General features: G+C 46.8%; 1 protein-coding gene across 3 annotated transcripts in view; it reads right to left on the reverse strand.

The window, feature by feature from the left end:
- The window catches only part of Anxa11 (annexin A11), a 44630-nt gene extending 30345 nt beyond the window's left edge, over positions 1-14285 (reverse strand). Inside the window, exon 1 of one of the 3 annotated variants that reach the window (XM_027389086.2) lies at positions 14132-14285. The gene's annotated coding sequence lies outside the window, so the exon portion shown is untranslated. Of the gene's footprint in view, positions 1-13657; positions 13807-14131 lie in introns of those variants that run through there. The other 2 variants (XM_035452266.1, XM_027389087.2) reach the window with 2 other exon arrangements.
- Between the last annotated feature and the right edge of the window lie 803 nt (positions 14286-15088).

Genomic DNA, 15088 nt, shown 5'->3' on the forward strand with positions numbered 1-15088 from the left:
AACACAAGCAACTGTATTAAAGAGTCACAACATTGAGAACACTGAGAACCACTGATCTAAAATGAGTTCCAAGGGGGAGGGTCAGAAAAACTGAGGCAAGAAATTTATCAGTTATAGCACAAGAACACTGTGAGGGTTGGGGATGGCTCAGTGGGTAAGGATGCTTGCTGCACAAGCGTGAATACTCAAGTTCAAATCCTCAGCCCTCATGTAGCAAGCCATGGCCATGAATGTGCCTGTAAGCCCAGTCCTGGGAGGTAGGGTGAAAACAAGAGGATTCCTGGAACCCACTGGTTGCCAGCCTAGCTCCAATTCAGTCAGTGACAGAGGAGGACACTCAAAAAGAGTTCTCTTCTGGCTTCTGTGCACACACACACACACACACACACACACACACACACACAGAGGCACATACATGTTTATAGACCACACTCCCCACAGGCACACACACAGATATTAATAACATCTATGATGATGATGATATCAGAACACTGACTAACACCCAAAGAGATAATAGGAGCAACCTGGTGGTGATCCAATGTCTGAAAAGAGACCATCAGCAAAGCTCATGAACCTGACATGAGCACTCAGGCATAGAAACAATACTACAAGCAAGCATTCAGAAAGTGAAAGGAGCCAAGGTTCTTTAGGGGAAAATGGAATGACACTGGGTTCCTCAACCACTGCTGGGCACTAGAAGATAACAGTTTCTTCAAATTTCCAACGGAGAAACCGTTTCAGCTTTTCATTCATTCCTACAGCCAGCTAAATGGCCCACCTATCAAGGATGCCAGACTTTTCCAAAAAGACTTAAGACAAAAAGCACCCTACCTCCCACCTACTTTTTCTAGAAATTCCTAAAGAGACAAAATGAGAATGTATAAGGAAATAAAAGAACCCCAATGCAAGGGGAATTTAACACAGAAAACTTAAAAAGGAAGTCCCAAGATGATAGCTGAGGGACAAGACTTGGGGAGCTCAAGCAAAACAAAACAAAACCCGGGCGGCAGTGGCACACGCCTTGAATCCCAGCACTTGGGAGGCAGAGGCAGGTGGATTTCTGTGAGTTCGAGACCAGCCTAGTCTACAAGAGCTTGCTCCTGGACAGCCTCCAAAGCCACAGAGAAACCCTATCTCAGAAAACCAAAAAAAAAAAGAAAACAAGAAAAGACTTGGGGAGCAACTAGTCCAGCTCAGAGCAATGGGCAAGTGCGGGAAAACCCGAGCGCAAGGGGAGGGATGACTCACTGAAGGAACAGGAAGCTTGGTGGCCCTGCACGTGTAACCATACAGGTGGCCTGGGACAGCAGTGAGCCATACATTTTACAGTCATAATAATTCCATTAACACTGATATATGTATTGATTCCTCATCTATCCAAGCAGCAAGTAATATCTAACTTGATAAAATAACAAATAACCTATCATTTAAACACAGATATTGTTAGAAAAACAGTTACCTGCACAGAAGTAGACAAAGGGGAGGGTGTGTTGGGAGACAGCTGGTTTCATTTTAAGCCTTTCAGTTCAATATAGTTTGACTTTTCTCATTCTGTAAGCTGCAAGTTTTATAATGCAACATAAAGTGCTACATATGAAGGGGACCCTGACACCTAACTAATAAATAAATAAATAAAGGACTATTCCTGCACAATTGAGTTACTGTATTCACATTCTCCAAAAAATCAAACACTGGTTACCTAAAAGCTGAAACACCATTTGTTCTCAGTGTTGCTAGTTGTTTGTTCATCACCATCTATAGGCACAGGAAGAAGTTTGGTGGCACACAAAGCTTACAGGGTTTTAAGGACCCTCTTGAGGAAAGGATACAAAACACCTTCCTTTATGCCAATGTTATCAAGCAGTGTGGCTGTGGAGGTGAAAGCCTAAAGCTTAGCTGGATGTGGGGAGGAGATTAGTGTCCTTGGATTCTGCCCTCCCTCCCACCCCCCCACCCTGTCCCCACACTGGAGGAGGGCCCATTAGTCTTCCCCTAACAGAAGGCTGAACACCACAGGCACTTCCAGAAAACACACAGGTACTTCAGAGCCATTCTTCCTTCTCCCATGGGGGTGGGTGGGGTGGGGTGGCGTAGGGTGGGTGAGGCAGGGCATGGTAAAGCATGGGAGGATGGAATGCAGTGTTAGGGCTACACCAGAGTGTGAGGAACCCTCTTCTCTCTAGTGGTCGCAGGTAGATCCAGACTCTCTGGGGTTCCTCAACTCTAGGCTTCATGAAGGTTCTGTAGCTCAGAGTTGCATCCTTGGGGAAACAGCAGGGATGCAAAGAGCATCTGTGACTTAAACCTTTTTAGAAATGGAACAAGAGGACTGGGCCCTCTGTTAAGCCACGTTAAGTCTCTTAGAGGCTATCTCTCTCCTCTGAAAGGCACCTCTAACACCCTCTTGCACCAGCAAGGGACAGTGGCTGAAATCAAGACCTACAGGTTGCAGGGACCCTGATCCAACACTGTTGGACACCCACTGCCCATTTATCCACTCTGCAGCTTTAGTGCCTTTACACCCGGAAGACACGAGAAGCCCTGCCGAGAAGCCTTGTGGTTTAACCATCCTTAACAGTTCGAATCTTCAGTGGTGCAAAGGACAGTCACACTGCCAGAAACTGAAAGTAAGTTCCTGGAGAACGCACAGACCAATCAGGTATAGGATTCTCTATCAGGTCCTGGCCCTCTGTGGCTGTCATTCCAGACTAGGAGTTACACTGGGCCACTGAGGAACAGCAAACAGACAGGAGGTCCAAAACACCCCCAAGGTATGTGTGTGACAGAAGAAACTAGGAAATGTATGTCCCTCAACTCAGCCAAGCTGGGCAATTTCCATCTTAAACAACTGGTCAGATGCTCCTATGGCTAGCCACCCTGCTGTCTCCTAGCCTTTCCTGAGGCCACACGAGGTCCACCTCTTTCAGCAAGCTACCTTGACCTCCCACTCACAATGATGGTTCTTTCTAGAACTCGGCCTAGCATGTTCTCTATGATCACGAATGTTCTAGTCACCCCTTTCGTCAAGTTCCTAGGACAGGCATGTACATTTCCTCACTAGACACCTCAATAACCTTCCGAGCAATCTCATGGGTGTGTATCACACTACCACCCCTACTTTACACACCAGGGAACAAGACTCGGCGGTCAAAGGCCAGTGCCAGGATCGCTTCTCCTGGCTTCCCAGGGAGATGATGGCTCTTGCAGGCTGTTGGGTAGCCGTATCTCCTTGCTGCTTCCCAACACCGCCCAATGGAGTCGGCACTGGGATCTTCAACATAGCTGCATCCCGCCAAGACCACAAGTCCCTGACTCATCTCTCCTCACCTGGCCAGCACCTGCCCTGATAGCCTCTCTGTAGGTAGACTCCAGGATTCTGGGGGACAAGCAGTACCCTTCTAGAAGATTCCCTTCTCTCTCTCATCCCAAACAGGATGTGAGAAGAGAAGGAACATCCTAGCTCTTCCAGGTCTATAGAGTCCCACGCCCTGTGATCGTGGGGCACTAACCTCACCTATGTGGGTCATGGGTGCCATTAAGTGACTGACACAGCCAGAGAGCCCTGGGGCAGCATTCTCCAACCCTGACTGCATTTTCTCAGGCACTACACAAAAAGCCCACAGAAGGTGGAGGCAGCATTCAGCTCCCCACCCACACAGAAGGAATTAAAAATAGCAGCGCTGACATCAATTATTCTCCAGGTTGCACAGCAGACACTGCCATCCAAGACTGTCTCCTGGGCTGCCCAACCTAGAGAAATTCTGGGCAAAGCTGGCAGGAGAGTGGCCACAGCAATCACTAGGGCCTCACCATGGGGGTGAGCCTGAGGGAGTAAATCTGAAAGAACCTTCTTAGAAATAAAAAAACCAATCCTCAGTGGCATTTGGATTGCTCCAGAATTCTGAACCATTGAGATCATTTGAATCAATGGCTTGTTTTATTTGGAGCCAAGGTCCAGGAAGCAGGAGAGACCTGCCTGAGTTCCTCAGGGCTGGCTGGGAATGACAGGACAAGGCCTAAAACTGTATCACTTGACGTCTTGTCCGATGCATTTCAGCCCAAGCTGCCATTGTACACTCTGGGCTCCATTCCACTCTCCCAGACTGGAGGTCAAGTTGGGAGACATGAGGGTTAACCTGAGAAAACCAAAGTGAGGAAGTGACGGTGATCTCCCAACAACTCCCACATAACTGAGTCATACACAAAGTACCATCAGTTCCAGGGAACTATGTGTGACCCAGAGAAACTGGGGTGGGCAGCCATAAACCTCATCTCTCATGAATGTGAAGAACCCCAGCAAACATCAGCCTTAGTTCAGCCAGGGCATACAGGTCTGTTGCCACGACAAGAGTGCCCTACATGTCATATCTGAGGTTGAAGCAAGCAACCTGGGAGAAGGTGGCATAGCAAGAACTCTCCATCCCAAAGTTGGGTCTTAGAAGGGCCACCTGGTCCCATGGGGCTGCAGACCTGAGGGTGGTTCTAATGCAGACCACAGGGTGCTTACAGGCCTGGCCTCTGGGAGGAGGCTGAGTACTCCCAAGCATCAACAAGGAAGCAAAGGCCTGCCAGCATGTTCCTCCACCCAAGGGACAGAGCTGCCCTGCTGTATGCCTGGCTGGCTTCTGGCTGCTACAACATATGGTTCCGTTTCCACTCCCTAACCTGTGCAGTGCCAGCTCAGCCAATGGCAAGAGGATAAACACATTAGTTTCAAATTAAGGAGAGAAGTGGGTGGTGTTCCTGAACCTTCTGAATGTCATCTGTCAACCATCTGCCCTGTCTTGCTTTAGGAACAGAAGATTCATTATAACCTGACAAACAGAAACTCTAAGAACCATGTTCCCAGGCCCCACATTGGCTCAGAAGTGCCTGTCAGTAAGTATTAGAGTAGGTTGATCTGGACTACGAAGGTAAAGGAGCGCAGACAGCGTTACCCAGGTGTGACCCTGAGGCTAGACACATCAGCACATCCTAGGCACCTGCCAGAATTAAAACACTCAGATAAATACACATATAAAGACACACAGTACATGCCCCAGTTAGCTCCTGGGATCTAGAACTGTGTTTCAGCAAGCCTTACACATGCACAAGTCTGAAAACCACAGCTCTAGAAAATGCTTGAAGCAACAATGTTAGGAGCCTGGTACCTGGACTACCTCATGGGAAAGTTGTAAAACCCAGCCTCTGATGTCTGAAGAAGGGAGCGGGTAAGCCCACCTGGGATAAACAAATAAGCCAGAATCCTAACAGAAGGAATGGAGAAGGAGCGATGAGAAATCAACCAAGGTAGCAAGAAACAAGAAGGAAAGAAAATAACCTCCAAATATAATAAGTAGCAAAGACAACACAGACAGACAGCCACATCAGCAAGAGTGTGAATTCCTCCATCAAAGACAAAAGCCTTAAAGACTATAGCTGTCATGGCCTCCTGCTACCCTCTAGCTCTCCAAGACCAGACATATGTTGATTATAAGAAAAACAAATTTCGCTGGGCATTGGTGGCACACGCCTTTAATCCCAGCACTCGGGAGGCAGAGGCAAGCGGATCTCTGGGCCAGCCTGGTCTCCAGAACGAGTGCCAGGATAGGCTCCAAAGCTACACAGAGAAACCCTGTCTCGAAAAACAAAAACAAAAACAAAAACAAAAATTCTAAGTAAAAATGATTTGAAATTCAGGGCAAGACAAAGATATAAAAAGTAAGCAAAAATGAGATGTGGCATATTAATATCAAAAACATGTTGATGGTTGACATGCTTCAACAGAAAAAGTGCTTTGCTATGTAAACATGAGGAAATGAGTTCAAATCCCCAGCACATGCTTATAATCCCAGCACTTGGAGATGGAGACAGTTGCCCTCTGTATTTTTGTATATTAACTGCACTGTCATCTCCCTTGAAGGACACGGAAGGCTCATCTTGTTGCCTTAGATGAGGAAGGAAATGTGATCAGTGAAGCTGAGCTGGCCACACAATCCTGGACACACAGGAAGGGGGCCCAGCTGCAAGGGGTAGGAGGAGAGGTTCTGTCCTGGTGCTGGTACGGTTGGTTCTGCTATGGTTCCCGCATGGTTCATCCCACCTTTGTGTAATGGCACTGAGAAGTGACAAAAAATGGGATGTGGAAACTGGCTATTGTTACACCGGTGGCCTCATCCTTTCTTACTTCTCCTTCCTACTCTGCCATTCTATGGCGTAGCAAGCAGCTGCCAGAATGCTGAACTTTGTTATTTGTTCATCAGTTTCTCTTTACGTGTTATCCGGCTTCAGACGTTTTATCGTAGCATCAGAAAACCGACTAAGACTTTCAAGTCCCTCCCCTAAAGTTTACAGGCGAGCCCCATTTTATCCATTCTTCCTAAAAGCCTGGCTGTCCAAAGGACAAGGACCACAAGGACACTGGGGGAGGGGCACTTACAGTTATCAACAGGCTAAGAAACAACTACCAAACTGGACAGAAAGCACAAAAGCACAGCTTGAAGTCAGCCAGGGAACATTGCCTCTAAATGCCCGAGTCTTGCTGTTTTGTAAAATGTGTTTCTATTAATTTTAGGATTGTAAGAAAAAAAAATTATCCCACCTCTTGGTTATTTCTTCTCCTGAAACATAAATAATACAGACCCAAACAGCAAAGACCACACAGTACCATCCACGAAGCAGACCTGAAACACCTGTTAATTTCAAACATGAAAGACAAGTTCATAAAAGCCAGAACTCTTGCCAAGGACAAATGGAGCTTGACTAAGATAAAATTACAGTGGGAATTATTTTGGTCTGTTGCCTTTTTTGGGGGGTGGGGGGTAAGGACTCACTGTGTAACCTAGGCTGGCCTTAAATATATGGTCCTTAATAAATATATGACCTTCATATATGGCCCAGGTTGGTCTTGAACTCATGAACTTCCAGTATCAGTCTCCCCAATACTGGGATTGCTGGCCCACGCCACCACAATCAGTTTAACAGTGAGAATTTTCGATGCATCTCTCAGGGATAAGGAAAAGTCAAGTTGAATTTGAAGTTACGCTTTAACATCAGGTAGTCAGTCACAGAGGATTTAATGCAGTCTGAGATGTTTGCTCTCTCACCAATCATAGCCCAGGACCCAAATATGAAGCAGTCAGCCTCACCAGATGACCCTGGTTCCTGTGACTGGCTCCTCTACTGCTCATGACACTACTCATGACACTACATGACCAATTTGGAAACTCAGGATGATTTTTCTAAATAATCCCCACATCTTAGCTGACTTAGAGTGACCATAGGACAAGGCAAAGGTGGGCACTCTGTATGTGTGGTGTGGTGGTTTGAAAGAAAGTGGCACCCCTAGGCTCATGGGGAGTGTACTATTAGGAGGTGTGGCCTTGATGAAGGAAGTGTGTCACTGGGAATGGGTTTTGAGGTTTCAGATGCTCAAGCCAGGCCCAATGTCTGTCTGTCTGTCTGTCTGTCTGTCTGTCTGTCTGTCTCTCTCTCTCTCTCTCTCTCTCCCTGCTGCCTATGGATCAAAAGTAGAACTCTCAGCTGCTCCTCTAGCACCATGTCTTCCCACGAACTGCCACCATGATGACAATGAAATAAGCCTGTGAACTATAATCCTGCCCCAAGAAAATGTTTTCCTCTATGAGAGTTGTTGTGAAAAAAGGAAAAAAAAAAAACAAACAAAAACAACAAAAAGAGTTGTGGTCATGATGTCTCTTCATAGCAATAGAAACCATAATTAAGACAGTATGGAAACCCATACTACTGTCTGCTAGCTTTATATCCAAAGGACAGTGCTGAACATAACAGGTTTTTCAATGACAAGAGAACACAAACTAAAAGAAGGAGTGGATAAAAGTTGAAATGGCTCCTGAACAGAAAAAAAAAAAAATCATTAAAACTCTATTGAAAGAAGTCAGAATCCCAAAATTTCTTGACTTAAAGAACTTAAAAGCATTAAAAATGTAAACACTTCCTAAATAAATACATTCTGGAGCATTCAAAGTAGATAGCTTCTTTGCCCCTACTTTGCTTCAAGTCAATAAAAACAGGAAAAGAGTTCATTACCCACCAGTGAGGAGAAAACTGAATAAATTATGGTAATTCTGTACTGAGAACATTCCACAGCTGCTGACCTGGAGCAACAGTAACCCAGAAAGTGTGGCAATAAACAAGTCATACACAGAAGTTGCAGGATGAGGTACAGGGGCTGTGGGCATTCCACCACTCTCCTCAGGTATAAAGGAGTCAAGAGGGTGAGCTGAGGAAACAGGACCTGACCCTGCCCTCCTTTCACACAGTCGCTCCCATGAGGCTCAGCACATATCTGCTCCAGCTGTTCTGTGTCATCACTACCCATCGCAGCAATGCCACCGATGACTCCTCAAGTCTATTGAAGCAAGATGACCCTGGTTCCTGTGACTGGCTCCTGTGACTGCTCATTTTCCTTTACTCAGCGATTCCAGGGAGTTCTTTAACATCACCATGCCCTTGACTTCAAATATAACCTAGACAAAATTGCTTATCTAGCCTAGATACTACCTCAGTCCTGCTCCCACCCTCTAGAATCTCAAAAGACACTGAAATGCAACAAGCAATCGGAGTTCATGACCTTCTCCACCTTCCAAACTGGGCCCTCATCCAGTCTCTCTGGGATATCCAGGAGGCAAACCTAGTGTTGCAGCAGGCTTGGGAGGCCACTGAAGATGGCTATCAGAGCTCTGTGGAAGCCCATTACAGGAAAGCTTTCTTCCAGGTCAAAAAGATGGAATCTACCACTAGCCCTGGGTAGACACATGGCATTTTGGTCTACTCCAAAGATTAGATCACTGCAGGCTATAGGCTCCTCTTTAGGAGTTAAAACAGCTGGGCCTGTCAATCACCTGGGGAAGAGACCATGCCTCCATGCCTCAGGAATGCTAGTTCACTCAAAGTCAGGACTAGTAGATAGGAGGAATTCCCTTAGTGAAATAATGTACTTATCGCCTGTGCAGTCACCCATGGAGCTTCCATCACACAGTGCTTCGACTCACACCATTCTTCATTACTTAGAAAAGCAAAATTTCCCCTTCTTTTTTTCTCTCCTTTTCTTTCAGATTCTGGCCAAAGACTGGCCATGCTCTTCCAGACTCTCTGGGCTTTCTCACCCCCTTTCTCCAAAGCCTCCCTCTCCTTCTGCCATGTGGCTATTTGATGACCCTTATTACTGAATCTGCCTGCTTTCTTAAAGGCATGACTTCTCTTCTCCATCCCTTCCTCCTGGAAACTACTGAGATTCTATTTGCCTACTCTGTTGTTTTTCTTCCCAACTCTAATAAGGACGTCCTTGAACATCCTTCCAAGCCCTTTCCTACATTCTTTTTTTTTTTTATAACAAAACTGAGAACCCAAAGAGGGACCTCGATATCCCTAATAACACCATCTCCTTCTGTGTCTACAAAACTGGCTGGACAAGCAGTGGACACTCACTAAAGATTTCAACAGAAACACGCCTTGTCACCTAGTTCCTAAAAATAACTGTGCCCTTTGTGGTGGACACAGCAAACTCTCACCCCTTAACACTGGCCCTGCCTCCTTACACATCCCTCTCCTCCAAGGATGCTTCACACAGCAGGCTTCATGTGCCTGCCTGATCTTCCTATGAACAGCTTCCAGTGTCTTCTCTACCCCCACCCTGAAGTCTCATCCCTCTGTCTTGCAAGCCAACCTCCACTGGTGGGGCTCAGGCCTCTGAGCCCCTCAACTGTCTTCTTTGCTGCTAAGACAGTGGGCCCTTCAAAAGCTCAATCCCAAAAAGCTAACACTGATGATCACAGAGACAGCCTTGATGGTGGCCACTCCACTGTCAGCTTCCTGGTTCCTTGGTAACACAACCACAGTATCAACAAGATCATCACCGCTCTCACTAATCTCAAAACCCTTCCACAAACATCTTGTCATCTGACTCTCTATTGGAGGCAACCATTTGTCAGCCAGACAAATATACATGGTTACATGGTTTATCCCAGGTTAGCCTGCAGATGAAAACTGTCCTCCAATCCTCCAATTGTTTTTATTACATTACATGTATGGGTGCTATGCTACCACCACCACCCAGCGAGCAACAGGTGCTCTTAACCACTAAGCCAACTCTTCAGCCCCCTAATAAGTGCTCATAACCACTGCACCAGGACTCTCCAGTCCATTCCCTAACTGTTCAGCCGCCCTGACCTCTCTCTATTCTTTCTCACATCTGTGTGTGAAGGGTCATCAGAAGCTGGCCATTCCACTCTACAGCCAGACTTCTCCCCCATGACAACTAACCAAGTGACCCTGGGACCTCTATTTCCTGAGTTACGATCAACATGCCTGATGTAGACTAACCGGTTTTAGAGGTTACGGAAAGGTTTCAATCCAAACAAAGTTCAACAATTGTTCTTACAAATACCAACTCCCGCTAGGAGAACCTAGATCTCCTGTATCCTCAGAGCTGTCCTATGTAGGCACCACTCAAATTCCTTATCTTCTGGAAGGACAGTGGGCCATAAAGAAAGAGTCACAGAAAATGGAGTATGTTCCTCAGCTGAGCCTTCGAAACACAGCCACACCCAGACTCTCCCACTCCCATGAGACCAAGAGCCAGGAACTGCTTTGGGCCCACGAGGGAGAGAAGCAGCTAGGAAGGGAAGAGAAAGTCTTAGGTCGTCTGGGAACAAAGTATGCAATCCCACCCACCCTGGGTTTCTTTTCTGTCTCCCACAGAGTTCCCTCTCCTGTCATCCCAAACTGCCATTACCTTCCTGGGTCACAACACTCAGGCATCACTGATCAATCAAAGCCTTCTAGACAAAGCAATTGAACTGAGAAGGCCCTTTCTATTCCCTGTCATGGTTACAAAAACAGCTGAACTTGCTTGTTTCTGTTTTAAACATTTAAATTTTATCTGTTTGTGTGCCTGTGTGTGCGCACACACAGGCATGGGTAAGCCACAACTTACAGGAGTCAGTTCCCTCTGTCCACTATGTGAAAACTCAAGCTCAAACTCAGATTGGAAGGTTCGGCTGCAGGTGCCTTAGCCAAGGTCTCATGTAACCCAGGGTGCACTCAATTCACTGTGCATACCCCCTCCCACCCAGGAAGATGTTCAGTGTTAATTACATTTACCAATTCTGTGTGCATGTGTGTCCTGGGGGAGCGGGGGAGTGCATACCAGAGGATAGCCTGTGAGCATCAGCTTTCCACCTATTGAGTCGTCTCTCTCGACCCAAATTCATTCTGTGTCAGAAACTGGCTTTGAACCTCTGATCTTCCTGCCTCCATCTCCTGAGTTCTGGGATTACAGGTATGAAACTCCACACCCAGCACTTTCAGCCTCTCTCCCTCCCCCTCAGTCTGGATGCATTTCTCCTTCACTTCCCCACTATTCTCTGCCTATCCTATAGCTCCACCAATACTCAAGCCACAAAGACGTTGCCTGCCTCTCATCCAGCTGACATTTCCTGTACACTTTAAAAGAAAGGCTCACCATGGGCAGTTTGAAAGACTAAGATGATTCAGAAATAGTCTCTGTGCTCCAAAGACTGAGATGTCACAAGGACCAGACACCTGGTCATACAAGAGAACTGGACCAATGACAAGGCAGAGCAAGAGGGCATGTCTTATCCCTCCTACCGGGGAGCAGAAGTGGTCCAAATGATTTGTGAATAAGAAACGAGCAAAATGGAGGGAAGCGGGTGGAGCGGTGTGTGCTAAGACAGAGCAGTTCAAACCGGCTGCACCCTCGGCTCTTGCTACCATTGCAATCCACTAGCAGCTGCACTTGATCACTCACAAGCCAGGCCTTACCTTGGTAACCTAATCCAAGCATCATCCATCCCACTGTGATGCACCAGTTGCTACCTGTTCTAACTGGTCAGTACCTGAGCATTGTGGAGCTGTTAAAAAATGTAACTTAGTACACGCCTCTAATCCCAGCACTCAAGAGGCAGAGGCAGGTGTATCCCTGAGTTCCAGGCTGGCCCAATCTACACAGCAAGTTCCAGGACAGTCAGAACTACATATAGAGACCCTATCCCTAAAAATAGATGATTGAGAGACAGACAGATGGTTGGATGGATAGACAGATAACCCCCCCCAAAAAAACCCAAATAACCCTCAAGGGGCTGTCGTAATGGCTTGGCACTTAAGAGCACATGTTGCACCCACATGGCAGCTCTTAACTGTCTGCACACTAGTTCAAGGGTATCCAATGCCCTCTTCTGGCCTCTAGGGACACCAAGGGCACTAGGTACCCACATAGTACACATACATACATGCAGGCAAAAACACGCATACACGCAAAATACAATATACTTAAAAAATTGTAAAAGTAAGCTGGGTGAAGTGGCCCACACCTTTGATTCCAGTACTCAGGAGGCAGAGGCAAGCAGAACTTTGCATTTGAGGCTAGCCTGGTCTATAGACTGAGTTCGAGAACAGCCAGGGCTACACAAAAACAACAGAAAATTGTAAAAATAGAGTAATTCATAGGGCTAGAGATGTCTCTTTGGAAAAGAGCATACTGCTCATGCAGAGGACCAGAGTTCAGAGACAGGCAGCTCATAACTACCTATAACTCCATCTCCAGGGCATCTGAACACACAGAAACTCAATTAAAAATAATATAAATAGTCAGATGGGCGGTGGTAGTACAAGCCTTTAATCTTGAGAGGCAAAGGCTGGGGATCACTCAGTTTGAAGCCAGCCTAGTCAACAGAGTGAGTTGCAGGACAGCCAGGGCTACACAGAGAAACCCTGTCTCAGAAAACATAATAATAATAATAATAATAATAATAATAATAATAATAATAATAATTTTTTAAACATTAACTTTCTGGGCCAGTTAGCACACACCTTTACTCCCAGCACTCAGGAGGCAGAGGCAAGATCTCTATGAGTTCCAAACCAGCCAGGGCTACCGAGGGAGACCGTGTTTCAAAAAACAAAAAATCAACAACAAAAAATTAACTGGTTGAATCCTCACACTAAGCCTATGAAATAGGAATTATAGTTATCCTTATTGTATGGATGAGGAAATCAAGGTCCAGAGATTAATGATGGGTCAGGGAGGAATGGTTGCATCCAAAGTAGGCACTCTGTGTTAGAGCAACAGACTGCCCTCACTCACCTGGCTTGCCTGGTTAGAGAACACTAAGCATAGACAAGCATTGAGGGAATGGCCTAGTTGTTAATCCTCCTGGAATTCTCAGTAACTGACTGAAGCAAAGAAATAATGAAGGAGCATAATGAAAGCAAGCTGAGGGTGAGCAAGACAGCAGGCCCTGTCCTACGAGGCTCCAGACATGCCCAACCTTTTGACAATGACACACAGTCATCTACAAAGTGTTTACACTTGAGAACAGCTCAATTGAGTTACACTACCCCACCAGAAAAAAAAAAAAAAAAAAACTCATAATTTTAAATTTACTGATTTTGTGTAGGGCTGTATTCGTAGCTTTTTTCAATGTAGCCCCGGGGTACTCCTGCTCAAAAATCCCTCTTGTGCCGGCAGGACAAGGCCTAGAAAGGGAGCAGACGATTTGGGCTGACACTAGAGGGTCCCAGAAACACAATCTTCAGAGACACCCACTGATCATCGGGCGGTGAGAGAAATCCCCAGCTTGAGCTTAGAGCTATCCGCCCCCCCAGATCTATTTCCTACCTAGTTAGGTCTTTAGGAGTCCGGCCTGAGCCCACGGGAAGTGGGGGAGCCAAGCCCAAGAGTTCCTCGGAACCGGCGCGTAGGCAGGGGCGAAGGGATCCTGGCTGGATACGCGTTAAGAAAGGCAGGCAACGCAACACTACACTTGGCACGATCCAGCATTCTCTGAACCACTTGGGAACCCTGCCTTATATAAACCCTGGGTGGCAGGTCCAGGAACCCGCGCCCTGCAGTTCCGGAGCAAAGTTCTCAAAGACAGCCTTCTCGGTCGGCAGGGTTCGGCTCAAGCTTCTCCCGGAAGCGCACGGAGTTGGGAAGACCTGAACCAACCCCCAAGCTCTCACCCGCTGAGGTCCCAGGCTCACCAGCTCAGACCCTGCTCAACACCGAGTCCTGGCCTCGGGGGACCCTCGCACCCCCCGCCGAGCGCGAACACCCAGCACCGGCAGGCCGCCCACGGGGACCCCCACTCACCTGGCACCGGGGACCCGGGCGCTGAGGTTGACTTGCAGCTCCTTCCCACTGACGCTTTCCCGGATCTCAACCCGCGAGTGTCTACGTACCACGGAGGAGCCCGCGGGGCGGAAAACTCTCCAGGCGTGGTCGCCTTAAGCGCCCCGGGGCGGAGCCACGTGGGAGGGGTGGGGCCTCTCTAGAGGGGCGGAGTGCGTGGGACCACGCCCACAGGTGAGGTCCGCGTTCCTGCGTGTCTGCCTAGGAAGCCTGGTGCCTGCTCGCAGCGTAGAGCCGCTCTAGACCCCTAGAGACTTTCACCCGACTGTATGTTTTTAGAGATCTGACTGTGAAGAAAACTTTAAAAAGTCACACCACGTGTACGGCAGTAGGAAACTTCATAACGGAAAAATTTACCAACTGGCTCAGCCGGGTGACCAGGGCCACCATCAGCAGTGACGAATTATATTGACCTTCTGCCATGCGGTGTCTTCCTCTCAGTGACACATGATCCAGTGTAATCGTGCAGAAACATCAGACAACCCCCCAATTGAGGAACTCAACAACTGTCCAAAACTGTCAAGGTCATCAAAACAAGGGAAGCCTGAGAAGATGTCACATCGAGATATGAAAACTGAATAATGTGACATTTCCAATGGGATCCTGGGAAAAGGACATTTAGGTTAAAAAATAAACCAATGACATTTGAAAACTATAGATTTTAATAATAATGCATAGATATTGGTCCTTTCATTATAGCAAAAACACCAGCATGTTAATGACAGGACAAAACCCATGTTTATGGTAACTCCATGTCTTATCTTCCTAATCTTTTCTATAAATCTAAAACTATTCTAGAAATAGTGTTTGGGGTTAATTTTGGCTTTGTTGTTCGTTTGTTTTTAGAAAAAGGTCATGTCATACATATATGATTGGGTAACATTCAAAAAATAAAAATTGAGAGTCCTCTTTTTTATT

This window comes from Cricetulus griseus (assembly GCF_003668045.3).
Source record: "Cricetulus griseus strain 17A/GY chromosome 1 unlocalized genomic scaffold, alternate assembly CriGri-PICRH-1.0 chr1_1, whole genome shotgun sequence".
NCBI classification, from domain to species: domain Eukaryota; kingdom Metazoa; phylum Chordata; class Mammalia; order Rodentia; family Cricetidae; genus Cricetulus; species Cricetulus griseus.